Here is a 27,997-nt window from a genome sequence, read left to right as displayed (position 1 = left end):
ATTAGAGACCCACCCCTATTTGAACTTTAAGGACTCCAAGGCAGGGGCTGCTTTATAACAGTGAGACTGAACACCAAGAGTGTAGCTCTGGTGTCTATAAAGACAGAGATTCAGTCCCAGTCTCGAGAGTGGTTTCTCTGAGCTGATTGAGAGGGGAGAGCCCACGTGGTTCCTCAGAGGCCTGTCACCGGAAGTTAGGAGGACATTGGAAAGCCTGGCTAGAGGGCTGAAGGCACTTGGAATGCCTACGTTTATAACAGTCTTTTTTTCCAATGCCCTGGTTCTTTGCAATACTAGCAGAAACTAAAAGGGTTTGGGTTTTGTTTAGGGGCCTTTATTTGCTGGAGTTGAAAGTTGAGAATTTTAGTGGTCTTTCTTTTGGGTGACTCATCTAGAGTGTGAGCAAGCTGGTTTGGCAAATTAACTAAACTTGGAATGGACATGGTTTCCCATTCCATCCTGGTCCTTTCAACTAAAAGAGAAAGATCCTGGTTCAGTCCATTAATAAACATAGAGTTAAATGCTACCCAGGTGGATTCAATATCTAACAAAAACCCAGAGTTTTCTTTGAAAACAATCTGAAGTCGATTGTAATAGTCATGAACAAGTTCATTGGGCTTTTCTGTATAAACCTGAATTTCGTTCCAATCAACGGTCTTAGGAAAAGCTACTGTAATTGCTTGGCAGAGATTTTTGGTGAGTGTTCTAGCATCTTGCCAAAAGTTGTGGGGGGGGGGGGCGTGGTTATCTCTCTAAATACCTTTCCAGATGTTCCCATCAGGCTAGTTTCATCCAATGTTTGGCCTGGTCTTCACCAAAAAGCATGTAGACTAACTGATATAAAACTGAGAAACCAGGTTGGTAAAAGTTTGAGTAACTATGTTACATGCTGCAGCAAACCTATAGGGGTCCTCAGTCACTTTAGGAAAACATTTTAACTATAGTCCCCAATTCGGCCTTAGTCCAGGAAACATAAGAAATTTGGGGCTTATTTGGATCCCCCAAATGTTTAACTTTAAAGGAGTCACGTTTTAATAGGTTCAGGGAGGAGGAAATGGGGAGAGTTTTGGAGGGAGAGGGAAGTTTGGAGAAAGGATTAGAATGAGGGATTGGGATATAGAAGAGGTGGAATCGGTGCAGACAAAATAGAGGCAAATGGCACCGGAGATGGGGCCCGAGCGCAAGATGTCTGCCATATGTCAGGAGACAAAGAAAGCAGTGGAGTGGGGAAAGAGGTCTCAGAAGCCCTTTTTACTTCTTTTAATTGTCCATTTGCCCCAGTTAATTTAGAAATAGTATTTCGTGGGGCGCCTGGGTGGCTCAGTCGGTGGAGCATCCGACTCTTGGTTTTGGCCCAGGTCATGAACTCAGGGTTGTAAGATCGAGCCCTGCGTCAGACCCCGCACTTGGTGTAGAGCCTGCTTGAGATTCTCTGTCGCTGCCCTTCCCCCAGCGTGCTCTCTCTCTCTCAATTAAATTAAATTAGATTTGATTTAATTTAATTTAAAAAGAAATATTATTTTCCAATGAGGCAAACTTAGAATCCTGAAAATGTTTGGAAGCCTCAGGCTGCCAATTAAAATAGGCTTTTGTTGTTGTTGTTGTTGTTTGTTTTTGTTTTTGTTTTGTTTTGTTATTTTGAACAGTGGCTTTCTAATTTAATTTTGAGAAAAAGAAGTTTTGGAGATCAAAAGTCTTCCATAATGGCCATTGGTGTACTTTTAGCTAAGTTGGTCCATTTAGGTAGAAATGCACATGAGGAGGGAACCGCAGTTTTTAAACATGAAACCGGCCAGGGTCCCAGAAAGAGAGGGGTGCCCTTAAAGTATTTTGATGACTGGGGTCCCACTTCTTAGAAGTTTTTCAGGAACAGCCTGGTTTCAGAAGGAATCATCTCTTTTTTTTTTTTTTTTTTTTAATTTGACACAGAGAGAGAGAGAGAGAGACAGCGAGAGAGGGAACACAAGCAGGCGGAGTGGGAGAGGGAGAAGCAGGCTTCCCGCTGAGCAGGGAGCCCGATGCGGGACTTGATCCCAGGACCCTGGGATCATGACCTGAGCTGAAGGCAGACGCTTAACCGACTGAGCCACCCAGGCGTCCCTCCAGAAGGAATCAGACCAAAGGCCAGCACAGTTCCAGTAGGGACAGTCTGGTTCTAAAAAGGAGTCAGGCCAAAGGCCAACACAATTCCTACAGGAACAGTCCAAAGGCTAACATAGTTCCAGTAGGCACAATTCTAACAGGACCAGTCTGGTTCCAAATGGAGTCCGATCAAAAGCCAAAGAATACTCTCAGATAGGACAAAGCTTTAAAACAGATCCCAAATAATGCCCGGAGAACTCGAAACACAAAGTGAGCAGAACTTGAATCCAGGAGAAAACTTACCCTTAAACTCTAGGGTTGGCAAGAAAGCAGTGAGCATAGCTGGCTCTGTGGCTACCAGGACAGATTTTGCTCACCAGTCTTGGAGTTGTTGGGGGTCTTCTCTGGACCCCACTTCTGATCGCCAAATAATGTTAACCTTCAAAATAAAACTGTCAGTTATTTTATCTGTAAAAATGGGTTTATTTAAGAATAACAGAGAAGTATAACTGGGGACATGTAAGCTATGGCAAAACCATAGGCAAGTTGGGAGAACAAAAGAAAAGGATGCTTTTTTATAGAGGAAAACGGGGAGCTGGGAGACACAGAGTCCACTGAAATAAACTAGGATTTCCAAGTGCACTGGTTTTTCATTGGCTGAGTTGTGACAGTCTCTCATTGGCTGGGCTGTTGCTGGGAAAGGAGAAAACCTTTCTCCCTCCTGCTTGGGTAGTAAAGTAGTATGGACTTAAAAGCTATCTTCCTGTTGGGGTCTGCAAATGAGGAGAAGTGATAGGGTGAGAGATCTCCCTTCTGGCCTCCTACTTCCATTTTAGTGAGGCTTCCCTTTCTTAACTGTTCATACAGCCTTTTCTGAATGGATGTCAGTTGATTGCCTTTCTCATGTGAGTTGAGAATTTTTTTTATGTGAGTTGAGAATTTTTCTTGGTTCTTCATATTCTGAATAATTTGAATTATATTCTGGACATTTTGAATATTAGATTATGAGACTCGTGGTCTTGTGTAAATCCTGTGGAGTATGTTTCGATTTCTGTTTCATCAGGCATTTTCTCTTCACAGGCAGGCACAACAGCCCTTGTCCTTGTGTCTGGAGCCAGGACAAGGGAATCAGGTGGGCCTTGGAGGGGAGGGGATTAGATGTAGATGAGGCAAGCCCTGGGGGAATGATTTGAGGTATCTGGGTCCTGGGGGCACCAGAAAATGCCAGCAAAAGGCAGATTTGGGAATCCTAAGTAGGCCAGGATAAAGGGGTGGGAAGGCCCCTACTCACACACCAATGGACAAGTGGGCATGCTCAGTGCCGCATGCCTCCGCATTGACCAATGGTGTGGGGCACGTGCACTGCATACCTCATGCTGAGTTGTGCTGGCCGCATCATACCCTGTGGATTCTTTCATTCTGCCAGAGACTCAGTCTGTAGGTCCCCTGATAAATCCTCCCTGGAGGGTAAGTGTGAGTGGGGGTGAGGGGGGAGCCAGTGAGTTTCAAACAGGTAGGGTCTGTGTGGTTCCTGACCTCTGAGCAGAAATATCCTCAAGGTCGTCACCCTTCTCTTCACAGGTACAGCACCCACCATGGCCTTTGATATCATTGCAGGCAGGGACAAGGGAGGACAATGGACTTGGGGGGGTAGACAAAATTGGGGCAAATATTGGGGGAAAGATTTAAGGTATCTCTGTCCTAGAAGACTCAGGAACTGCTAACAGAGGGCAGATCAAGAATCCCCAGTGGGGCCTGGATGAAGGAGTGGCGAAGCCACTGACCACCCAGCACACAAGATACACTTCACCTGCCCAGTGCCACCAACTTTCCCATCGCCCTTTGGCGTGTGTGTGTGTGTGTGTGTGTGTTTGTGTTTGTGCAACGCATTCTGGGTGCAGAGCTGTGAAGCTCCCACCCCCATGACACACAGGTGGGTTGCAGTGAGCCTGCCTACTAACATGTTCTTTTAAATCCCCTGTTGGCGTGGGGCTCGTGCAGTGCAGTCTGGGTGCAGAGCTGTGCAGGTCGCATCTTATCGTCTGGATTCGTTCTTGGTGTCTGAGACTCAAGTGGTAAGTCTCCAGATCAGTCCTTTCAAGAATTTAAGGGTGAAGAGGGAGCCAGCAGGCCTTGAGGGGGGAGGAGTGGTGTGGTATCTGGCCTCCAAGGAGGAAGGTCCTCAAGGTTGTCCTCCTTTTCCTCCGGGTGTCTCCGCAGACATGACCATTGTCTGTCTTGGTGGGTGTGGGACCCGGGAGGATGGTGGATGTGGGGGTGGGATTGAGAAGAAGATCGGGTGTCCTGGGCCATGATTTGAGGTATCTGAATCCTAGAGGTGCCAGGAATTGCCGACAGAGGGAGGAATAGAAATATTCAGTGGGGCTGAGATGAGGGAGTGGGGAGGCCGGCACCCCCCAAGACACGTGGGACACACTGTACCTGCCCAGTAGCATACTCTTTTATATCCTCCATTGGCGTGGGGTTCCTATGGTGCGTTCTGCGTGCAGAGCTGTGCGGGTCGCGTCTTACCGTCTGGATTCGTTCTTGGTGTGTGAGACCCAATTGGTAGGTCTCTGGATCAGTCCTCCCAGAAATTGAAGTGAGAAGTAGGAGAGCGAGCAGCCTTTGGGTGGGTAGGGGTGGAGGGGTTTCTGGCCTCCAAGGAGGAAGGTTCTCGAGGTTGTCCTTTTCCGCCGAGTGTCTCAGCAGCCATGGTCATTGTCTTTCTTGATGGGAGTGGGACAAGGGAGGATGGTGGGGTTGGGGGTGAGATGAAGATCGAGTGTCTTGGGGGGTGTGATTTGAGGTATCTGGGTCCTGGAAGTGCCAGGAATTGCCGACAGAGGGCAGATTAGGAATCCTCAGTGGGGCCCGGATGAAGGAGTGGGGAAGCCAGCGGCCCCCCCCCACACCCACGTGGGACGCACTGCGCCTGCCCAGTACCATGCGCCTTTTAATCAGCCATTTGCGTGGGGTGCAGAGCTGTGCAGGTCGCGTCTTACTGTCTGGATTCCTTCTTGGTGTCTGCGATTCAGTTGGTAGGTCTCTGGATCAGTTTTCTCAGAAATTTAAGTGTGAAGAAGGAGCCAGCAGGCTTTGGGTGGGTAGGGGTGGAGGGGTTTCTGGGCTCCAAGGAGGAAGGTCCTCGAGGTTGTCCTGCCTTTCCTCCAGCTGTCTCGGCAGGCAGGGCCATTGCCTTTCTTGGTGGGTTGTGGGAGTGAGATGAAGATCAGGCGTCTTGGGGACTTGATTTGACGTATCTGTGTCCCAGAGGCGCTAAGAATTGCGGACAGAGGGCAAATTAAGAATGCTCAGTGGGGCGGGGATGAGGGAGTGGGGAAAGCCCACCCCATTCACAGTGCGCCTGCACAGTAGCATGTTCTTTTAAGTCAGCCCCCATTGGCGTGGGGTTCGCGTGGCGCGGTCTGGGTGCGGAGCTGTGCAGGTCGCGTCTTACCGTCTGGATTCGTTTTTGGTGTGTGAGACCCAATTGATAGGTCTCTGGATCAGTCCTCCCAGAAATTGAAGTGAGAAGTAGGAGAGCGAGCAGCCTTTGGGTGGGTAGGGGTGAAGGGGTTTCTGGCCTCCAAAGTGGAAGCTCCTCGAGGTTGTCCTCCTTTTCCGCCGAGTGTCTCAGCAGCCATGGTCATTGTCTTTCTTGATGGGAGTGGGACAAGGGAGGATGGTGGGGTTGGGGGTGAGATGAAGATCGAGTGTCTTAGGGGGTGTGATTTGAGGTATCTGGGTCCTGGAGGTGCCAGGAATTGCCAACAGAGGGCAGATTAGGAATCCTCAGTGGGGCCCGGATGACGGAGTGGGGAAGCCAGCCCCCCCCACACCCACGTGGGACGCACTGCGCCTGCCCAGTACCATGCGCTTTTTTTTTTTTTTTAAAGATTTTATTTATTTATTTGAGAGAGAGAATGAGAGAGAGCACATGAGAGGGGGGGGAGGGTCAGAGGGAGAAGCAGACTCCCTGCCGAGCAGGGAGCCCGATGCGGGACTCGATCCAGGGACTCCAGGATCATGACCTGAGCCGAAGGCAGTCGCTTAACCAACTGAGCCACCCAGGCGCCCACCATGCGCTTTTTAATCAGCCGTTTGCCTGGGGTGCAGAGCTGTGCGGGTCGCGTCTTACTGTCTGGATTCCTTCTTGGTGTCTGCGATTCAGTTGGTAGGTCTCCGGATCAGTTTTCTCAGAAATTCAAGTGTGAAGAAGGAGCCAGCAGGCTTTGGGTGGGTAGGGGTGGAGTGGTTTCTGGGCTCCAAGGAGGAAGGTCCTCGAGGTTGTCCTGCCTTTCCTCCAGCTGTCTCGGCAGGCAGGGCCATTGCCTTTCTTGGTGGGTTGTGGGGGTGAGATGAAGATCGGGCGTCTTAGGGACTTGATTTGAGGTATCTGTGTCCCGGAGGCGCTCGGAATTGCGGACAGAGGGCGGATTAAGAATGCTCAGTGGGGAGGGGATGAGGGAGTGGGGAAAGCCCACCCCATTCGCACTGCGCCTGCGTAGTAGCACGTTCTTTTAAATCCGCCGCCATTGGTGTGGGGTTCGTGTGGCGCGGTCTGGGTGCAGAGCTGTGCAGGTCGCTTCTTACCGTCTGGATTCATTCTTGGTGTGTGAGACCCAATTGGTAGGTCTTTGGATCAGTTCTCCCAGAAATTGAAGTGTGAAGTAGAACCAGCAGGCTTTGGGTGGGTAGCGGTGATGTGGTTTCCTGCCTCTAAGGAGGAAGGTCCTCGAGGTTATCCTCTTTCTTTGGCTGTCTCCGCAGGCATGGCCCTTGTCTTTCTTGTTGGGTTGTTGGGGTGGGGGTGAGATGAAGATCGGGCGTCTTGGGGGCTTGATTTGAGGTATCTGTGTCCCGGAGGTGCTAAGAATTGCGGACCCAGGGCAGATTAAGAATGCTCAGTGGGGTGGGGGTGAGGGAATGGGGAAGCCCCACCCCACCCCGTGCACGCGGTTCGCAGCGCGCCTGCACAGTAGCATGTTCTTTTAAATCCGCCGCCATTGGCGTGGGGCTCGTGTGGTGCGGTCTGGGGCGGAACCCTGCAGGTCGCATTTTATCGTCTGGATTCGTTCTTGGTGTGTGAGACCCAATTGGTAGGTCTCTGGATCAGTACTCCCAGAATTTTAAGTGTGAAGTAGGGGAGTGAGCAAGCTTTGCGTGTGTAGGGGTGGTATTGTTTCTGGCCTCCAAGGAGGGAGGTCCTCGAGGTTGTCCTGCTTTTCCTGTGCCTGTCTCCGCATGCTTGGCCATTGGCTTTCTTGGTGGATTGTGGGGGTGGGGGTGAGATGAGGATCGGGCATCTTGGGGGCTTGATTTGAGGTATCTGTGTCCCGGAGGCGCTAAGAATTGCAGACCCAGGGCAGATGAAGAATGCTCAGTGGGAGGGGGTGAGAGAGTGGGGAAGCCCCCCCCCCACCCCGTGCACGTGGTTCGCAGTGCGCCTGCGCAGTAGCACGTTCTTTTAAATCCACTGCCATTGGCGTGGGGCTCGTGTGCTGCGGTCTGGGTGCGGAACCCTACAGGTCACGTTTTATCGTCTGGATTCGTTCTTGGTGTGTCAGACCCAATTGGTAGGTCTCTGGATCAGTCCTCCCAGAATTTTAAGTGTATAGTAGGAGAGCGAGCAGCCTTTGGGTGGGTAGGGGTGGAGGGGTTTCTGGCTTTCCAAGGAGGAAGGTCCTCGAGGTTGTCCTCTTTTACCTCCGAGTGTCTCTGCAGCCATGGTCATTGCTTTCTTGATGGGAGTGAGAAGAGGGAGGATGGTGGGGTTGGGGGTGAGATGAAGATCGAGTGTCTTGGGGGGTGTGATTTGAGGTATCTGGGTCCTGGAAGTGCCAGGAGTTGCCGACAGAGGGCAGATTAGGAATCCTCAGTGGGGCCCGGATGAAGGAGTGGGGAAGCCAGCGGCCCCCCCGCCCACACCCACGTGGGACGCATTGCGCCTGCCCAGTACCATGCGCTTTTTAATCAGCCATTTGCCTGGAGTGCAGAGCTGTGCGGGTCGCGTCTTACTGTCTGGATTCCTTCTTGGTGTCTGCGATTCAGTTGGTAGGTCTCCGGATCAGTTTTCTCAGGAATTTAAGTGTGAAGAAGGAGCCAGCAGGCTTTGGGTGGGTAGGGGTGGAGTGTTTTTTGGCCTCCAAGGAGGACGGTCCTCGAGGTTGTCCTGCCTTTCCTCCGGCTGTCTCGGCAAGCTTGGCCATTGTCTTTCTTGGTGGATTGTGGGGGTGGGGGTGAGATGAAGATCGGGCGTCTTGGGGGCTTGATTTGAGGTATCTGTGTCCCGGAGGCGCTAGGAATTGCGGACCCAGCACTGATTAAGAATGCTGAGTGCGGCGGCGGTGAGGAAGTGGGGAAGCCCCACCCCCACCCCGTGCACGCGGTTCGCAACGCGCCTGCGCAGTAGCACGTTCTTTTAAATCCGCCGCCATTGGTGTGGGGTTCGTGTGGCGCAGTCTGGGTGCGGAGCTGTGCAGGTCGCTTCTTACCGTCTGGATTCATTCTTGGTGTGTGAGACCCAATTGGTAGGTCTTTGGATCAGTTCTCTCAGAAATTTAAGTGTGAAGTAGACCCAGCAGGCTTTGGGTGGGTAGCGGTGATGTGGTTTCCTGCCTCCAAGGAGGAAGGTCCTCGAGGTTATCCTCTTCTTCTGGCTGTCTCCGCAGGCATGGCCCTTGTCTTTCTTGTTGGGTTGTTGGGGTGGGGGTGAGATGAAGATCGGGCGTCTTGGGGGCTTGATTTGAGGTATCTGTGTCCCAGAGGCGCTAAGAATTGCGGACCCAGGGCGGATTAAGAATGCTCAGTGGGATGGGGGTGAGGGAGTGGGGAAGCCCCACCCCCACCCCGTGCACGTGGTTTGCAGTGCGCCTGCGCAGTAGCTCGTTCTTTTAAATCCGCCGCCATTGGTGTGGGGTTCGTGTGGCGCAGTCTGGGTGCGGAGCTGTGCAGGTCGCTTCTTACCGTCTGGATTCATTCTTGGTGTGTGAGACCCAATTGGTAGGTGTTTGGATCAGTTCTCTCAGAAATTTAAGTGTGAAGTAGAACCAGCAGGCTTTGGGTGGGTAGCGGTGATGTGGTTTCCTGCCTCCAAGGAGGAAGGTCCTCGAGGTTATCCTCTTCCTCTGGCTGTCTCCGCAGGCATGGCCCTTGTCTTTCTTGTTGGGTTGTTGGGGTGGGGGTGAGATGAAGATCGGGCGTCTTGGGGGCTTGATTTGAGGTATCTGTGTCCCAGAGGCGCTAAGAATTGCGGACCCAGGGCGGATTAAGAATGCTCAGTGGGGCGGGGGTGAGGGAGTGGGGAAGCCCTACCCCCACCCCGTGCACGCTGTTCGCAGCGCGCCTGCGCAGTAGCATGTTCTTTTAAATCCGCCGCCATTGGCGTGGGGTTCGTGTGGTGCGGTCTGGGGCGGAACCCTGCAGGTCGCGTTTTATCGTCTGGATTCGTTCTTGGTGTGTGAGACCCAATTGGTAGGTCTCTGGATCAGTCCTCCCAGAATCTTAAGTGTATAGTAGGAGAGTGAGCGGGCTTTGGGTGGGTAGGGGTGGTGTGGTTTCTGGCTTTCCAAGGAGGAAGGTCCTCGAGGTTGTCCTTCTCTATCTCCGAGTGTCTCTGCAGCCATGGCCCCTGTGTTTCTTGATGGGAGTGAGAAGAGGGAGGATGGTGGGTTGGGGGTGAGATGAAGATCGAATGTGTTGGGGGCTGTGATTTGAGGTATCTGGGTCCTGGAAGTGCCAGGAGTTGCCGACAGAGGGCAGATTAGGAATCCTCAGTGGGGCCCGGATGAAGGAGTGGGGAAGCCAGCGGCCCCCCCCCACACCCACGTGGGACGCATTGCGCCTGCCCAGTACCATGCGCTTTTTAATCAGCCATTTGCCTGGGGTGCAGAGCTGTGCGGGACGCGTCTTACTATCTGGATTCCTTCTTGGTGTCTGCGATTCAGTTGGTAGGTCTCCGGATCAGTTTCCTCAGGAATTTAAGTGTGAAGAAGGAGCCAGCAGGCTTTGGGTGGGTAGGGGTGGAGTGTTTTTTGGCTTCCAAGGAGGAAGGTCCTCGAGGTTGTCCTGCCTTTCCTCCGGCTGTCTCGGCAAGCTTGGCCATTGTCTTTCTTGGTGGATTGTGGGGGTGGGGGTTAGATGAAGATGGGCGTCTTGGGGGCTTGATTTGAGGTATCTGTGTCCTGGAGGCGCTAAGAATTGCGGACAGAGGGCGGATTAAGAATGCTCAGTGGGGCGGGGGTGAGGGAGTGGGGAAGCCCCACCCGCACCCCGTGCACGTGGTTCGCAGTGCGCCTGCGCAGTAGCACGTTCTTTTAAATCCGCCGCCATTGGTGTGGGGTTCGTGTGGCGCAGTCTGGGTGCGGAGCTGTGCAGGTCGCTTCTTACCGTCTAGATTCATTCTTGGTGTTTGAGACCCAATTGGTAGGTTTGGATCAGTTCTCTCAGAAATTTAAGTGAGGTAGAACCAACAGGCTTTGGGTGGGTAGCGGTGATGTGGTTTCCTGCCTCTAAGGAGGAAGGTCCTCGAGGTTATCCTCTTCCTTTGGCTGTCTCCGCAGGCATGGCCCTTGTCTTTCTTGTTGGGTTGTTGGGGCGGGGGTGAGATGAAGATAGGGAGTCTGGGGGCTTGATTTGAGGTGTCCGTGTCCTGGAGGTGCCAGGAACTGCTGATAGACGGCTGATTTTGTAATGCCCGGTGGTACCCGGATGAAGGAGTGGGGGAAGCCCCGCCCACTTGTGGCTGCCCGGCTCTGCACATGCGCGTGTTGTTCTCCTTCCCAGCGGCCATTTGTTTGGTACAAGTGCAGTGCTTTCTGGTTGTGAAGCTGTGTGGCTTGCATCCTGCTCTCTGTATTCTTTCTCACTGACGGAGGCTCAATTGATTGGTCCTCAGATTAGTCTCCCTAGGAACTTACGTTTGAGCGTGAGGGCTCAGCCAGCCGGCTTTGGGGCTAGTAGGGATGGCGTGGTTCCTAGCCCCTGAGGAAAAGTCCTCAAGATCATCCTTTTCATAGGGGTTGGTGTTGTCATGGAGGCACTAGGAACTGCTGAGAGAAGGAATATTTAGGAATTTCCAGGGGGGCCTAGGCAAGGGGTGGGGAAGCAGTGTGCATGCCTTGCACTGCTGCATCTTCACCCTCAGGTGTGGGGTATTGCAATGACTTCTGGGTGTTGAGCTGTGTGGGGTCTTGTCTTATTGTCTGGATTCTTTTCTTGCTGCTTGAGACTCAATTGGTGTGTCGGCAGATCAGTAACCGTGAGGAGGGAACCAGTAGATTTTTGGGGGGGTCAGGGCAGGGTGGTTCCTAGCCCCTGAGGAGGACAGTCTTTGAGGTGGTCTTCTTATGGATGTCACAGCCACCATGGCCCTTGATGTGGTGGCAGAACAAGACAAGGGAGGAGGGTGAGCTGGGGACAGATGAGGGTCAGATGAAGATGGAGTTGTCTTGGCATTATTTGAGGTATTGGAGTCCTGGAGGCACAAGGAACTGCCAACAGGGCACAGACTCGGGAGTTCTCAGAGTCTGGGGGCCCTGGGTAAGTGGCAAGTCCAGTGGTAAAGAAACTCCCTAGAAAGGGGGATTGTTGTGTGGTTGCCTCCCTGAGACTTGGAGTGTACCAAACAGGACCAAGAGAGGAGAGTGCCACGTGCAATCTTGATTGCAGGCACTCAACTTTGCGATTCTAGCGCAAAAATAATAGGAGACAGTCTATCAACAATGAATGTGGTTAAGTATCCCCGTAAAACTTTATTGGAGGTGTGGAAAGAAAGGGCTTAGTAAATCAGAGTGTGCAAACAATAGTAGATACTCAGTTCTTCATTCTCTGGTATTTTCTTTTTTCTTTATTGGTGGTATTTTCTTAAATGTCTCCATGATGGTGAATCAAGTTGTGAAACCAGATCCCTTTCAAAATATATTCTTGTCTTAATCATGTGCCTTACTTAATTTCTCCGTCAGCCTGGCCATGAGGTGAGCAGTTGCCTTTGCAAGCTGCCAGATTTGGTGTGAGTGGAGAGCATGCACAATTAAATTACCATTAGACTAACTTTAAAAATATTCTGTGTTGAGACAAAAAGCACACGTCTCCATTTGGCCAGAGAAGTGGTCAAATGTAACCGTCCTCTCAAGTGTATTTTCCAAATCCCAGTGTTCTATTTTCAGTGATGAATATGAATTGGCAAGTAAGATCAACATTCAGACCTAGAGCAAGACGAGATGATGAAAAATCTTCGCAGCCGGTTGGGCCTGTGGTTGTAAGTACTTGAACTTTTGTTTTTTATTAGTACAAATTTATTTTTGTGGAAATGTTGAGCTAGTATAGATACTGATAAGGATTTTCCATGGTAAGGAGCATTTCTCCAGGAGCATTACATTGTTATTTTTTGGATGGATGCGGTTGTGTTCCTGGGAAATATACCTGATGACTTTCTTTTCATGCTTATAAACAACCGATTGCACACATCCATCCCAACATAGATGAAAATGGCTTCCAAAGGCTTTGAGGATGACTCTTTTGGAGTAGCCTCTGTGGGAAGAGTAATTTTATTAAGAATAAGTATATTGAATAGTATTGGAGAAATGTCTTTAGATTTTTGTTGGTGGTGGTGCCATTAAACCATTTTATAAATTCCTTTTGTATGTGACCTCTTTACTAGCTGTGGAGAGTCTGTTCTGCCAGTCTTCGGGTCTTTTTTCTGGGTTATTTACACTTACGTGGTTATTATCTAGGTGTGTATATGGGATGAAGTGAGCTTAGAATCCTCCTACCCTGTCATCTTCCATTGTATTCCAGGTATTTATATTATTGATGTGTATTAACAGCACAAGTTTTTATCTGTTTACATACACATATGCGTACCCCTAGGCCCAGCTGCCTCCTGCTGAGCAACCTCAAGGAGAGGAGCCACCGACTGAACGTAAGGATATTATACCTGATCAAGAGAAAAAAGGAGCATCTGTGGTTCAAGGTGAAGGGAAAGGGAAGGAGAATACCCTCTTGGGGGGGGGGTGTAAGTGCATGTGCGTTTCACGCATCGTGATATACTTGTAACAGAAGGGAAGACAACAACAGAAAGGAATCTCAAACATTGCCTGGAAATTGGCTGGAAAAGTGAAGAGGATATAGTTTGCAACCTAGGGCGGTTCCTCAGTATAGTAAGCTTTCCCCATTTTGTGAATGAGAAAATGAAGGCTCAAGGATTGTGTTTATCAAAGAGCCATTTGACTACTGAAAACAAAATTTGTGTTTTTTTTAAAGTGGCTCTTAAAAGGAGTTTACATTTTTCTATGGTTAGAAAAACCAAAAGAGGGTCCCCTGGGTGGCTCAGTTGGTTAAGCATCTGCCTTCAGCTCAGGTCATGATCTCAGGGTCCTGGGATGGAGCCCCGCATTGGGCGCTCTGCTCAGTGGGGATTCTGCTTCTCCCTTTCCCCCTGCTCGTGCTCTCTCTCTCTCACACTTGATCACTCTCTCAAATAAATAAAATCTAAAAAAAGAAAAACCAAAAGGTTAATTATCCTGAAATTAATATGAGACAAAAGTATTTCTCCCAGATACATAGTATTCCCAGTATATGGTATTTTTTTTTTTAAAAGATTTTATTTATTTATTTTGAAAGAGAATGAGGGAGAGAAAGCACATGAGAGGGGGAAGGGTCAGAGGGAGAAGCAGACTCCCTGCCGAGCAGGGAGCCCGATGCGGGACTCGATCCAGGGACTCCAGGATCATGACCTGAGCTGAAGACCGTTTTGAAGCAAGATCTTTACATAATTCAGGCCACTGTTTAAGGTTTCTAGAAAATGACTGACCACAACGTCCATTCATTTCTTTCTACCCTGCCTTTATTTTCACCGTAAAATAGTGTACTTATTGTTACTCACAAATAACTTTGCTCTTCTTTTGGTTCTTTGTTGTGCATGGGATTCACTTATGGAACATTACACATAGGGCCTTTGGACCTAAGTATAACTTTATTTTAACAAAGTAAGATTTGTCATAGTTCTGCAAATACACTCAGCTAAAGAAAATTACATTTTAATTGTAGTTTAATTCCTACCCATGGTGTAGACTTCAGACTTTGTAGAGTTGCTGCTCACTGCCCTTAGTACACTACGGCAAAATACTAGAATTGTACATGTATTATGGTTTATCCTTAGACTGTCATTTTTTAAAATAAAGGTTTCATAATACAGAAAAACTATGTAAAGTCCATTCATAGTTGCTACTAATGTTGCAGAAAAGGTCCTCCATACTGAACTGTACGCTTAAAAATGGTAAAGTTGGGGTATTTTATGTTATGCATTTTTAAACCACAATTAAAAATGAAGTAACTACTGGCTTCTGAAGTACAATGTCATATATTTTCTTTTTATTCTTTGTAGTTCCAAACCACAAAATTTACAGAAAATTTACAAGGGTAGTACAATTATACATATATTTATACAAAATTTTCATCTGGAGTCACCGATTGTCAATATTTTTTACCACTTTGCTTTCATATCTTCTTCCCTTTCCTTTATATATATACACACACATTTATTGGTATGTTTACTATTACTACTGTTTAATCATTTATATAAGGTTCAACTATTATGATCTTTTACCCAAAGTACCTAAGTGTGTGTATATCCTCAGAACAAAGAAAGTCATTCTCTGGGGGCGCCTGGGTGGCTCAGTTGGTTAAGCGACTGCCTTCGGCTCAGGTCATGATCCTGGAGTCCCGGGATCGAGTCCCACATCGGGCTCCCGGCTCGGCAGGAAGCCTGCTTCTCCCTCTCCCACTCCCCCTGCTTGTGTTCCCTCTCTCACTGTCTCTCTCTCTGTCAAATAAATAAATAAAATCTTTAAAAAAAAAAAAAAAAAAAAAAAAAAAAAAAAAAGAAAGTCATTCTCTGGGCTAACCACTGGACAGAAACTTGACAGCGGAAAACCTTTGATATACAGTGTAAATCAATTTCCCCAGTTGTCCTGATAATTTTCCTTCATATAATTTTTTTGGATCCAGAGTCCAGTTTAGGATCATGCATTTGCACTTAGTTTTTTTTAAAGATTGATTTATTTATTTGAAAGAGCCAAGTGAGAGCGGGGCAGGGGCAGAGGGAAAGAATCTCAGTCACATCCCTACTGAGCCTGATGCACATGTGCATGGGGCTCGATCTCCCGACCCCTGAGATCATGACCTGAGCTGAAATCAAGAGTCAGATGCTTAACTGAATGAGCCACCCAGGCGCCCCACATACAGTTTTTTTTTAATCTGGAACGGTTCTGCACATTTTTGATGACAAAGCAATTGGTTTGCAGAATTTTTATCAATTTTGGGTTTTAAGACTTCTTTCCCCTCAACGTTTATTGACGTCTGCTCTTGCCACATCACATGCTAAGTATGAGAGACATGCTTTCAGCCTTGAACTCACAATCTAGTCAGAGACTCAAGTCACTGGCAAGTATAATGACAAGTACAGTGTAGATAAGTACAAAGGGGACACCTGAATTGTCTGAGGGCAGTTTTGAAAAAGGAAGAGGGTAATAAAACCCTGCGTTACTAGTTTCTGGTAACGGACCCCTGAAATAATGCTCTTGTAATTCTTACCACATTTACTACCACACTAGCCTAAGGCTTTTATTTCGTAACACTGAGGAAATGAATATTATTTCCTTTATTCATATCTCATGTTTTACCACTTAAATTAATCACTTTTTTATTTTCAAGGGCCTGCCCCGGAACCTAATCAAAAGGAACTGGCTGATGAAAAGACTGGGGGTGAGTGTGGAGATGGTCCTGCTGTCAAAGGGAGGGGACTTGCAAATCTAGAGCCCCTTAAGATGCCCGAGGCAGGTATGTGATCCATTAAGCATGCAAATTATAGCGCGTCTGTTTTTAGCAATGTTATATATTTAATAACAGAGGTAACTTTGTTGTTACTTCAATAACCGAGTTCACATATAAAAATTATTTGAAATGTAGTTCAGATCCCAAATGGCTGACTTACAGACTATTAGGCATAGGTTGGGTCAAAGCCATATAAATTACAAAGTAGGAAAACAATTTCTTTTAAATGTAAGTTCTTTAGCCAAGAGCTGATAATTTCAGATACTTTTAGAGAGATCCCCCTTTTTTAAAAATTTTTAAAAGACTTTTATTTGACAGACTCTGCAAGAGAGGGAACACAAGCAGGGGGAGAGGGAGAAACAGGCTGGTGGGCTCTCACAACCCTGAGATCATGACCCTGAAATCACAACCTGAGCCAAAACTGAGAGTTGGATGATTAACTATGCCACCCAGGTGTGCCCCAAGGAGAGATTTTTTTTTTTTTTTTTTTGAGAAAGAGCACCAGGCACAGGCACTAGCAGGGGGGAGGGGCAGAGGGAGAGGGAGAAGCAGACTCCCCGCTGAGCAGGGAGCCTAACATGGGACATGGGGCTCCATCCCAGGACCCTGGGATCATGATCCGAAAGCAGATGCTTAACCGACTGAGCCACAGGTGCCCCCCAAGGAGAGATTCTTAATAGAAGACTGGTATGAATCATTGGGAAAAAAAAATAATCCAACTAACAGATAAATCAAAGAGATGGCTCTTTTAGAAAATATTTATGAATAGAGGATCCACTAGTTTACATAATTTTGAAGAAAATGGACAAAAGCCAAGTATACACAGTAAAGAATATGAACAAGACAGGAACAAGACAGTAACAGATATTGAATATATATTTGGCTTTCCAGTTTCTTTCTTTTTCTCCCCCCATCCTGCCCCCTTTTTTCTGGCCAACCTGAGAAATGGTACTGTTTCTCCTTCACGATTTGATGTTACCTTGATGGTAAATGACTTAAAACTGGTGTGACCATATAATGTGTGCAGATGGGCACACACTTAAGTGTATAAAGAGGCACTGTTCATAATTACGGCAGGCATATGGGTGAAAACAGGGACAGATGGTCACCCTACTTCAAACAACCACATAAGGGCTAAACTAGCTTAAAGTACCGTTCTGCACTTTCCACAATACAGTCAAAACAAATGCAATACTAGCCTTTCTATTTATTTCACTTAAGCAATTCAAAGCAAGACATTACTGTTTTAGATAATCTTATATTCTGAAGGTTTTCTCAAATAAAAATATTTAATTGGTAACTTTTTAAAAGCTGCTTTTGTTTCTTAGGTTTCTTCTTGGTTGGTTGGATTCTTATTAACAGTATAAGAAATTTTTGCTTTCTATTCAAAACTACCTGAGTATAAATGCATTGGGTTTAATCTTTTCTGAACTTGAACCATTCCTTTCTTTGTGGTATTAGAAAGTGTCATTTCTATGCCTTTTAGTGTTGTCTGAATAAAGTTCTGCAAAGTAATGTTACGTTTCTTTTACAGGTGAATGGAAACCGCAGATTTAAACGAAGACAGGCTGAAGCCACGTGGGCACTTCTTGTGTTGAAAAGTGGCTAAAATTCTCTCAGTAAAGTTTTGTTCCTGTGTTGAAAAGTGGCTAAAATTCTCAGTAAAGTTTTGTTCTTGTGTTGAAAAATGGTTAAAATTCTCTCAATAAAGTTTTGCAGTTTTGTCCAAAAAAGTCTTGCACATCTTCTGTGAATTTATTCCTAGGAATTTGAGGTTCTTGAAAATAGTACTTTTTTTTGAAATTTTATATATATATATATTTTTTGTAAGATCAACAGTGACTTTTTTTTAAAGATTTTATTTATTTGACAGAGAGAGACCCAGCAAGAGAGGGAACACAAGCAGGGGGAGTGGGAGAGAGAGAAGCAGGCTTCCCCACGGGGCAGGGAGCCCGATGCGGGGCTCGATCCCAGGACCCTGGGACCATGACCTGAGCCGAAGGCAGACACTTAACAGACTGAACCACCCAGGCGCCCCTAATAACTCATATTTATAAGGTGTGTATCATCTGTTAGTCACTTCTCTGTACTAGGTTCTGTACGTTTATGATGTCATCAAATCCTTAACAAAGAAGGGAAGTCAGAATTGTCCCAGAATTGATCGTCTCTGGGGCGCCTGGGTGGCTCGGTTGGGCAGCTGCCTTCGGCTCGGGTCATGATCCTGGAGTCCTGGGATTGAGTCCCACATCGGGCTCCCAGCTCGGCGGCGAGCCTGCTTCTCCCTCTGACCTTCTCCCCTCTCATGCTGTTTCTCGCTCGCTCGCTCTCTAATACATAAATAAAATCTTAAAAAAAAAAAAAAGGATCGTCTCTGCCTTCAGTAAGAAGCAGATTTGGGGATTGAAGTTCTAAATTCAAAGCCTTCGATCTTTTCTCAGTAAAAGCTTCTGAAAGTGAATGAGGAAGAATTTGACGACCTATATGATGATTTTAGTTACAATCTGATGTTTATGTAAATATTTTTTAAAGATTTTAAAATTTTTTTTAAAGATTTTATTTATTTGACAGACAGCGAGAGAGGGAACACAAGCAGGGGGAGTGGGAGAGGGAGAAGCAGGCTTCCCGCCAAGCAGGGAGCCCAACGCGGGGCTCGATCCCAGGACCCTGGGATCACGACCTGAGCCGAAGGCAGATGCCTAACCGACTGAGCCACCCAGGCACCCCTGAAGATTTTATTATTTGAGGGCGCCTAGGTGGCTCAGATGGTTGGGCGTCTGCCTTCGGCTCAGGTCATGATCCCAGGGTCCTGGGATCGAGTCCCGCATTGGGCTCCCTGCTCCTTGGGAGCCTGCTTCTCCCTCTGCTTCTCTGTCTCTCATGAATAAATAAATAAAATCTTTAAAAAAAAAAAAGATTTTATTATTCGACAGCGCACAAGCAGGGGGAGTGGCAGAGGGAAAGGGAGAAGGAGGCTCCCCGCTGAGCAGGGAGCCCGATGAGGGGCTCGATCCTAGAACCCCGGGATCATGACCTGAGCTGAAGGCAGATGCTTAACCGACTGAGCCATTTATGTGAATATTACGTGTATATATATCATTTGACTTAAAAGGCTTTGTTCTCATCTTGAAGAAGTATCCTAATATGTGCCAAACAGACCTCATGTAGTGCCCCAGATGAAGTCATCAGTAAAAAAAAATTTAAAAATCACATGATTATCTTGTGCTACAGAAAAATATAACTAGAGTACTAAGGCCATTTGAGACCGTTTATGGGGAGACGGAGGAAAGAACTTGTGCTGCAAGCCTCATGGTAAAATGCTACATCTCCTGCAAACATATCTTTTAAAATTATTCGGAGATGGGAGGGAGCAGCCACAAATCTCTTCTTCAACAAAATCTTTCATTTGCCTAATAGATCTCCCTTAGAATCCTCAACTGCCTGATTGCAATCTTCTACCCCTATTCCTATACACAATGACAGCAAGTTTCATCTCTGAGACTCCATTTGTATCTTTACCCCCCATAAAACAGTTTTTTTTTTTTTTTTAAAGATTTTATGTATTTGGACAGAGCTAGAGAGGGAACATAAGCAGGGGGAGTGGGAGAGGGAGAAGCAGGTTCCCCGCTGAGCAGGGAGCCCGATGTGGAGCTCGATCCCAGGACCCTGGGATCATGACCTGAGCCGAAGGCAGATGCCAAACAACTGAGCCACCCAGGCGCACCCCCATAAAACAGTTCTGAAAAGAAACCTAAAACAGTTGTGAAAGAATACCCTACTTAGAATCTACCCTGCTTAGGGAATGGCAGGGTATTACAGAAAGCCATGATTAATTCTCCCTCTTACAGAGGTTTAATAATGTTTCCTGACCCCAAAGGACTGAAAATCCAAGGTTCAAATACAAAGGGACTAAATGTAGGGGATCCCCATTTGCCACAAAATAGGTGAGAGGTCACCTGGTTGTAAAGCTGGCTGAAAAAATTAGGGCCTCCGAAGAAGAAAAGGAACCAAGGGGACTGGCTGAGGCAAAATACCTTGGATCCTACCTCCTTTGTCTCCTTATGGGCTATGCCATGAACTAGGCATGGGTTTCAGTCCTGGCTCTGACACTGATGGTACGAAAAGCATTTACATCCTTTGGACATCTAGGTCTGTTTCCTCATTTTTTAAAAAGATTCTATTTATTTGAGGAGAAAGAGAGCATGAGCTCGGGGAGAGGCAGATGGAGAGGGAGAAGCAGACTCCTCGCTGAGCGGAGAGTCTGATGCGGGGCTCGATCCCAGGAACTGAGCCAAAGGCAGACACTTAACCAACTGAGCTACCCAGGGGCCCCGTTTCTCTTCATTTCTAAAAGAGGAATTACAACGATTGCTGTGATGAATAAGAGAGCATACTGGTACATATAGTGCTTGCTCTGGGGACTATCACACTGGTGGGCCAGACAGATGTAAACCGAAAAGCAGTTGAAGTGCAGAAGAGAAACACAGGGAAGGGACCCAGGAAAAAACAGTGAGTGGGGTGGGGTGGCCAGGAAGCAGGAGGAAACCAGGAGAGGAGACTCACTGTAGGCGTGAAAGAGGCCACCTGGATTCCCATGTCCATTGGTCACTGGGTTTGCATATGTGATCCTGCTGATAGGAGGCTGGGTGACCTCTACCTCAATACTTAACACCAAAATAAGCAGATTGGTCTCACACTTAAAAACTAAGATAATCAGACTGGCACTGTTGTGTTGATCCAAAAGATATTTTTTGAGAGTCTGGTCTGGTCATCTACCCTTTTGTATATGGGAAGATTTTAGTGAATGAGCCGATGCAGCCCCCAGATGAGGGCTGATCTGATCAAGTAGCAGTGACAAAAGACTGTGAAGAGAAAAACAGACATTTATTTAATGTAGTAAGTTTTTTTTTTTTTAAGATTTTATTTATTTGACAGAGAGACAGCGAGAGAGGGAACACAAGCAGTGGGAGAGGGAGAAGCAGGCTTCCCGCCGAGCCCGGAGCCCGATGCGGGGCTTAATGTAATAAGTTTTACATGACCTGAGGAGGTGGTTCAACCTGAGCATTTTTATGCTGGATTTGATGAAGAGTGGAAAGTCATGGAAAAACATGATAGGACAAGAAAAGGTATGAACCGAGTGTAGTAAATTAGGGGAAACAGCAGGACCTGTTCATTCGGATCCCTCTTAGTGTTTTTGTGTTTTTGGAGAGAAGGGTGCTCCTTTTTTTTTTTTTTTTTTTAAAGATTTTATTTATTTGACAGAGCACGAGCAGGGGGAGCGGCAGGCAGAGGGAGAGAGAGAAGGAGGCTCCCCGCTGAGCCGGGAGAGCCTGATGCAGGACTTGATCCCGGGACCCCAGGATCATAACCTGAGCCAAAGGCAGGCAGTCGCTTAACCAACTGAGCCCGGTGCTCAAGGATGTTCTTTTCATGTGAAAGAGGGCACCTTTCACATGAGGGTCTTATGAGCTGTTTCAGGGAAAGGTCAGAAAATCCTGCCTGCACCTTCAGTTTCTCAAATTCCTATAGCTGAAATATTCAATAGGCCAAGGTACCATATTCTGGGGTAGTGTGTCCTGAACTCCATCTTTGGCTATACTTGATTAGGTGAGTAGCAGGTGTCATCCTCACCACTCAAACAAAAACCAAAAACCAAAACCAAACCAAAACCAAAACCAGGGGCGCCTGGGTGGCTCCGTCAGTTAAGCATCTGCCTTCTGCTCAGGTCATGATCCCAGGGTCCTGGAATGGAGCCCCCATCGGGCCCCCTGAGCAGCAGGGAGCCTGCTTCTCCTTCTCTCTCTGCCTGCCATTCCCCCCTGCTTGTCGTCTCTCTCTGTCAAATAAATTTTAAAACAAAAACCTAAAAAACCTTTGAGCACTTGCTGGGAATCAGGATCCTTGCTCTGAGGACATAAGAATGATTCCTACGGGATAAGTTCTGAAAGAGCTCATAGTTAATGACCAGAGGACCACCCACAAGATAACGACAGAGCAAATTTGATGACAGTCATGCAGGGGAGAGCCAGAGGGCGCTCAGAACACAGAAGAGAGAGCCCTTAACCCAGGGGGTCAGGAATGGCTTCTCCCAGGGGATCATAGGTGTGTTTCACTATAAATACATTGCAATCTCTGTTATTATCCCTCTTTCATTAGAAAAACAATCTTACTGCTCAATTATCCTCATTCTGTAGATGAGGTAATTGAGGATAAGAGAAGACAAGTATCTTATTCAAGGGCCAGCCACTTTTCAACCCCAGACTGTTTGAACCCCTGTGTACTCCTCTCTTTGCTTTTAATATTGTCTTCTGTCTTTCTTTTTTTTTTAAAGATTTTATTTATTTGACAGAGAGAGACACAGCGAGAGAGGGAACACAAGCAGGGGGAGTGGGAGAGGGAGAAGCAGGCTCTCCGCCGAGCAGGGAGCCCGATGCGGGGCTCGATCCCAGGACCCTGGATCATGACCTGAGCCGAAGGCAGACGCTTAACGACTGAGCCACCCAGGCGCCCCTTCTGTCTTTCTTTTTTGAGATTTTATTCATTTATTTGACAGAGAGAGAGCACAAGCAGGCAGAGCCGCAAGCAGAAGGAGAGGGAGAAGCAGGCTCCCCGCTGAGCAGAGACCCCCGACGCGGGGCTCCATCCCAGGACCCTGGGATCATGACCCGAGCCGAAGGCAGACGCTTAACCGACTGAGCCACCCAGGTGCCCCTGTCTTCTGTCTTAATTCACATTCACCATAAATAATTTTCCTTGCTCCTCTTGTCCCATAAGTTCTTTTTCTTTAACTCATCAGGAGTGTATTTATTTAGCTTATTTTTTTTACAGCATTAGTGCCCAACTGCCAAAATAGTTTTCAAAGTGACCGTACCATTTTGCATCCCCACCAGCAGTGCATGAAGGTTCCAGTTGTTCCATATCCTTACGAACACTTGGAGGGGGGGTCAGTCTCTTTAATTTTAGCCATTCTAAAAGATGTGTAGTGGTATTTCCTTGGAGTTTTAATTTGCTCAACCTGTTGAGCATATTTTCATGTGTTAATTTTCATCCATGTATATTCTTGTCTGGTCAAATTTCCTGTACATGTTTGATTTTTTTAAAGATTTTATTTATTTATTTGAGAGAGAGAGAAGGAGAGACAGTGAGAGAGTACAAGCGGGGAGGACAGGGAGAAGTGGGCTCCCTGACGAGCAAGGAGCCCGATGTAGGGCTCGATCCCAGACCCTGGGACCATGACCTGAGCCGAAGGCAGATGCTTAACCGACTGAGCCACCCAGGCGCCCCTCCTGTGCATGTTTTATTGGGTTGTTTATGATCTTTTTGTTTAGGGTTTTATTTATTTATTTATTTCCTGAAATTTTACAGTAATATACCTTTGTCTATGTTTTTATTCATTTGTGTTGGATACTCATGACCTTCATTTAAAAAAAAAATTTATTGTTATGTTAATCACCATACATTACATCATTAGTTTTTGATGTAGTGTTCCATGATTCATTGTTTGTGCATAACACCCAGTGCTCCATGCAGAAAGTGCCCTCTTTAATACCCATCACCAGGCTAACCCATCCTCCCACCCCCCTCCCCTCTAGAACCCTCAGTTTGTTTTTCAGAGTCCATCGTATGACCTTCATTTTTAAAGGATCATTCTTGCCTTTTTTTTTTTTTTTATAATTTTCTCTGCTTTTTTTCTCTGTTCTCAGTATCTGGAAGTTTTCTTAATCTAATCCTAGATTACCTTTACTAAGACTTTATTTTTTAATTTTTTAAAAAGATTTTATTTTTTAAGTAATCTCTGTACCCAACCTGGGTCTCGAACTTACAACCCCAAGATCAAGAGTCACATGCTCTACTGACTGAGCCAGCCAGGTGCCCCTAAGACTTTATTTTTTATTGTTTCATGCCTTTTGTCTGTTTATGCAACTTTATGGAAGATTTGCTCAACACTTTTTTTGTCTTCCATATTGAATGCTTTTTATTAGCTACTAGATTTCCAAGACATATTTAAAAATCTACTTTTCTTCACTTCAGTAACAATTTTTTAAAAGATTTTATTTATTTATTTGACAGAGAGAGAACACAAGCAGGGGGAGCGGCAGGCAGAGGGAGAGGGAGAAGCAGGCTCCCCTTGAGCAAGGAGCCCAATGCGGGGCTCGATCCCAGGACCCTGGGATCATGACCTGAGCCAAAGGCAGACGCCCAACCAAATGAGCCACCCAGGCGCTCCCAGTAACAATTTTTAAAAGATAAAAAGCAAAAAGAATCTACTTTTCTACATTTTCTTAATTCATGAATGCTTAAAATATAAACATACCGCTTACCTGATGCAGCTCACCTTGTTGGGTTCTGATACCAATATTATGGGAACTTCCTACAAAGTATTGGAAACTCATCCTTCCCTTCCCAGTGGGAGGGTTTAGAGAGCACTGGTATATGTTGCCCAAAGCCTTACAAGCCCTGGCATTCTTAAGCCTTGACAATAACCTAAGTGTTTTTGAAAAGGACAAAAGATGGCTCACGGGGAGCAGGAATTCTTCGGTTGTATTGACTTTAGTTGGAGTGTTTTCTTTGAGCAAAGCTAAACATGGGGCAAGCTGAAAGCCAGGAAAAACTGGCTGATATATGCTGTTTCCCCCCAAGTCACCTGACGACTGTCTTTGATTCAGAAATTTGGGTGAGGAGGCACTCAAAGGGAAAACAAAGTGCAGGCGATGAGAAAGGTGGGGAGTTTTTTTTTTTTTTCTTACAGAAAAAGATAAATCCCTGATACCTGTCTGGTCTGTTTAGACAGCAGTCTATCCATTAAAGGTGTTGGGAAATCTCTTTTTATTGCTCAGGCTTTGATTCCCAGACCTTTATCAGGAGCTGTGTGCCTGGGTCAGAAGTCATCCTGAAGGCTGGTCAGCTTCTCAGCTTGGGCACCTTGGAGAAGAGATACTTATCTAAGCTGTTGGGATCATAGTCCCAGGCAAGGTAAGTAATAGCACAAATTGCTCTATGTCGCCGGGACAAAGACCTCAGGAGGACCAGAGACTGCTAGATAATGTCTGCTGGGCATCAAGAGACTGAGAATCCCGGGGTGAATTCCAAAAAGAGGTACCAGCTCCTCCAAGAGCCATGAGCACCTGGAATTCCAGGACCTGCAGGATGAATATTTGCAGCAGCTGTGGGTAAAGGGCCTCCTCCTTCACTACAACAATCTTCTTTGGCCACTGCTGTGTTTTTAAAATTACTTATGTATTTAAAAATTGTGGTAAAATATATACAGCATAAATTTTACCACCTTAGCGATTTTTAGGTGTATAGTTCTGTAGCAGTAAGTACATTTACATTGTTGTGAACCATCACCATCCATCTCCAGAACTCTATTTTTTTTAAAGATTTTATTTATTTTTCAACAGAGAGAGAGACAGCGAGAGAGGGAACACAAGCAGGGGGAGTGGGAGAGGGAGAAGCAGGCTTCCCGTGGAGCAGGGAGCCCGATGTGGGGCTCGATCCCAGGACCCTGGGATCATGACCTGAGCCGAAGGCAGACGCTTAACGACTGAGCCACCCAGGCGCCCTCTCTTTATTTTGTTTTAAGATTTTATTTATTTATTAGAGAGAGAGAGTGTGTGTGTTGTGTGCTTGCTTGCGTGCACACAAGTGCACAAGGGGGGTAAGGGGCAAAGGGAGAGGAAGAAACCAACTTCCCACTGAGCAGGGAGCCCAATGCGGGACTCCATCCTAGGACCCTGAGATCATGACCTGAGCCGAAGGCAGACGCTTAACGGTCCGAGCCACCCAGGCGCCCCTAAGACAACTTTATTTTAAATTTAAAGTTTTCATAATTTTTTTAAAGTAGGCTCCATGCCCAATTTGGGCTTGAACTCACAACCCTGAGATGGAGAGTCACATGCTCTACCAATTGAGCCAGCCAGGTGCCCCTTCATAATGTTTTTTTAAAAATCATATCTCATTGAATCTCAGATTGTGTGTCACACTACTAGTTTATTTTATTTTTTAATTTAAATGCAATTAGCCCACATAGAGTACATCATTAGTTTCAGATGTAGTCACACTATTATTCTAGTTAACACTTAAGAAAGAAAGGATGCTGCTAATTAAACTATGACCCAATGCCTTCTCATCTCAGTGGCTGACTGCTTCTCCCTCTCCCCCCCCCCCCCCGCTCGCTCACTCTCTCTCAAATAAATAAATAAAATCTTTTTAAAAAAATGATTTGAACTTATAGGAAATTTGAGCTGACTGTATTAGTCCGAATGGCGTCCTGGCCCTTCAGCTTCTCCCAGCTGCCCTGAACATTCTTCCTGGGGTCCGGTGCACAGGGGCTCACTCCCCATGGTGCCCACCCTGAGGGCGCTCTGGATGTCTTCTTCAAGATGGAAGCAGGAGGGGTTAGCCACCAAGTGAGCCTCTGCTCGGGGATGCCCACATAATGTCAGGTGCCTCCCTCCCGACTGCTGGAAATCTGGGAGTCCCACCGGCACCACACAAACCCTCAGGTGTCACAGTCTAGTGCAGGAGGCTCACACATATGTACAAGCACAACAAAAAGAAAGTGAAAGGCGCTGCAGTATGTAGGTATGAGAATGGAACACTGGATCCAGATGGCCTTGGTTCCAATCCCGGCTCCAGGATTTCCCAGCTGTGTGACCTCTGGCAGGTTGCTAAACCTCTCTGTTTCTCAGGTGCCTCGTTTGTTAAACGGAGAACACAACACTATCTCATTAGGTTGTTGTAAGGAGTATTATATGAGTTAATATTTGTGAAGAATTTAGAACAGGTCCTGACATATAATAAATGTACAGTAAATGCTTGCTAGTGAAAAAAATCTGAAGCATTGAATTACAAGTACAGCCCATGGAAGTTTAAGAAGGGACACAGGGGAAGAAGACATAATGGTCTCCTCACAGTAAAGCAAAGGGGATACTAGCACTACCCTCCAAAGTTATTTCCTTATATCTTTTTTTAAAGATTTTATTTATTTATTTATTTGTCAGAGAGAGTGCCCGCACAAGCAGGGGGAACGGCAGGCAGAGGGAGCAGCAGGCTCCCCGCTGAGCAAGGAGCCTGATGCGGGACTGGATCCCAGACCCTGGGATCATGACCTGAGCAGAAGCCAGATGCTTAACCAACTGAGCCACCCAGGCGCCCCTCCTTACATCTTTCTTAAAGTGTGGTCCTATGGCTAAGTCCCCATCCTTTAGCAGGAAACCTGTCCTCTCCCAGGCCAGAGCCAGTCCTCTCCAAGGCTACTCATCTAGGATAGCCCTGGGAGTGACGTAGAGCCAGAAATGAGGTGAGCAAAGCCCAGCCCCATTCCTCCCACAGGGATCAGACGCTAGCCTCTTGGAGTTGCATGTCCAGGTCTGGTATAACATGAACCCCAGTCATTAATTTTATTTTGCAAATCATTAGCTATAAATGGTCATTTAGAGTGTTTCCCCCCGGTAGTTCGTTCATACCAACCTTGTGCACACAGCTATGTGCACGTGTGAGTGTTTCTTTAGCACACAATCTTACAAGTAGAATTGGTGAGTCAAAGGAGTCACTCATGCAACAAACACCTAAAGAGTGCCTAGTAAGTGATGGACACCGCTCTAGGTGCTGGGGAGACGTCAAGGAACTAAAAGTCACACGTTCGTGGGAGCTGACATTCCAGTGGAGGAAGTTTCCAGTTTTTATCTTGACAGATGTTGCCACAATGCTGTCCAATTACCAACACCCTCAGCCCACCCCTGGAGTGGGAGCTTTGCGGCAGGCGGATGGATTCCTTGGCCTTTGCTCTCTGCAAGATCTTCAGGGTCAGGGCTGGGGACGTCCATGTGCAGTGCGTATGTGTCACGGGGAGACCGGGACGGAAGGGTCCACTGGGGGTGGGGGGGGGTGGAGAAGGAGGGAGAGAAATGGTTCACAGGGTCTTTGCGTAGAAGCCTCCTTGATCACACCACTAGGGGGCCTACAGGAGGTAGGGAGGAACAGTCCAAGATAGAACCGTCCTCCCAGGTTCTACCCCTTCAGGAGGTAGAGATGGAACAGTCAGCTCTGGGAGGTACCACTGGGTAGGGGGCGTCTATTC

The 27,997-nt window shown here is 46.9% G+C and overlaps 1 long non-coding RNA gene across 4 annotated transcripts in view; it reads left to right on the top strand.

Annotated features, from left to right (window-relative positions):
- The window catches only part of LOC144380350 (uncharacterized), a 29,333-nt gene extending 11,681 nt beyond the window's left edge, over window positions 1-17,652 (top strand). For 2 of the 4 annotated variants that reach the window (XR_013444480.1, XR_013444479.1), the window contains exons 2-6: window positions 4,084-4,157; window positions 12,252-12,343; window positions 12,955-13,057; window positions 15,799-15,924; window positions 17,453-17,652. This is a non-coding gene — a long non-coding RNA (uncharacterized LOC144380350). The remainder of the gene's footprint in view (window positions 1-4,083; window positions 4,158-12,251; window positions 12,344-12,954; window positions 13,058-15,798; window positions 15,925-17,452) is intronic. The other 2 variants (XR_013444482.1, XR_013444481.1) reach the window with 1 other exon arrangement.
- The last annotated feature ends 10,345 nt before the right edge of the window (window positions 17,653-27,997 follow it).

Source organism: Halichoerus grypus, chromosome X, assembly GCF_964656455.1.
Source record: "Halichoerus grypus chromosome X, mHalGry1.hap1.1, whole genome shotgun sequence".
In the NCBI taxonomy this organism is placed as follows: Eukaryota; Metazoa; Chordata; class Mammalia; order Carnivora; family Phocidae; genus Halichoerus; species Halichoerus grypus.
This window is presented reverse-complemented; position numbering and strand designations above follow the sequence as displayed.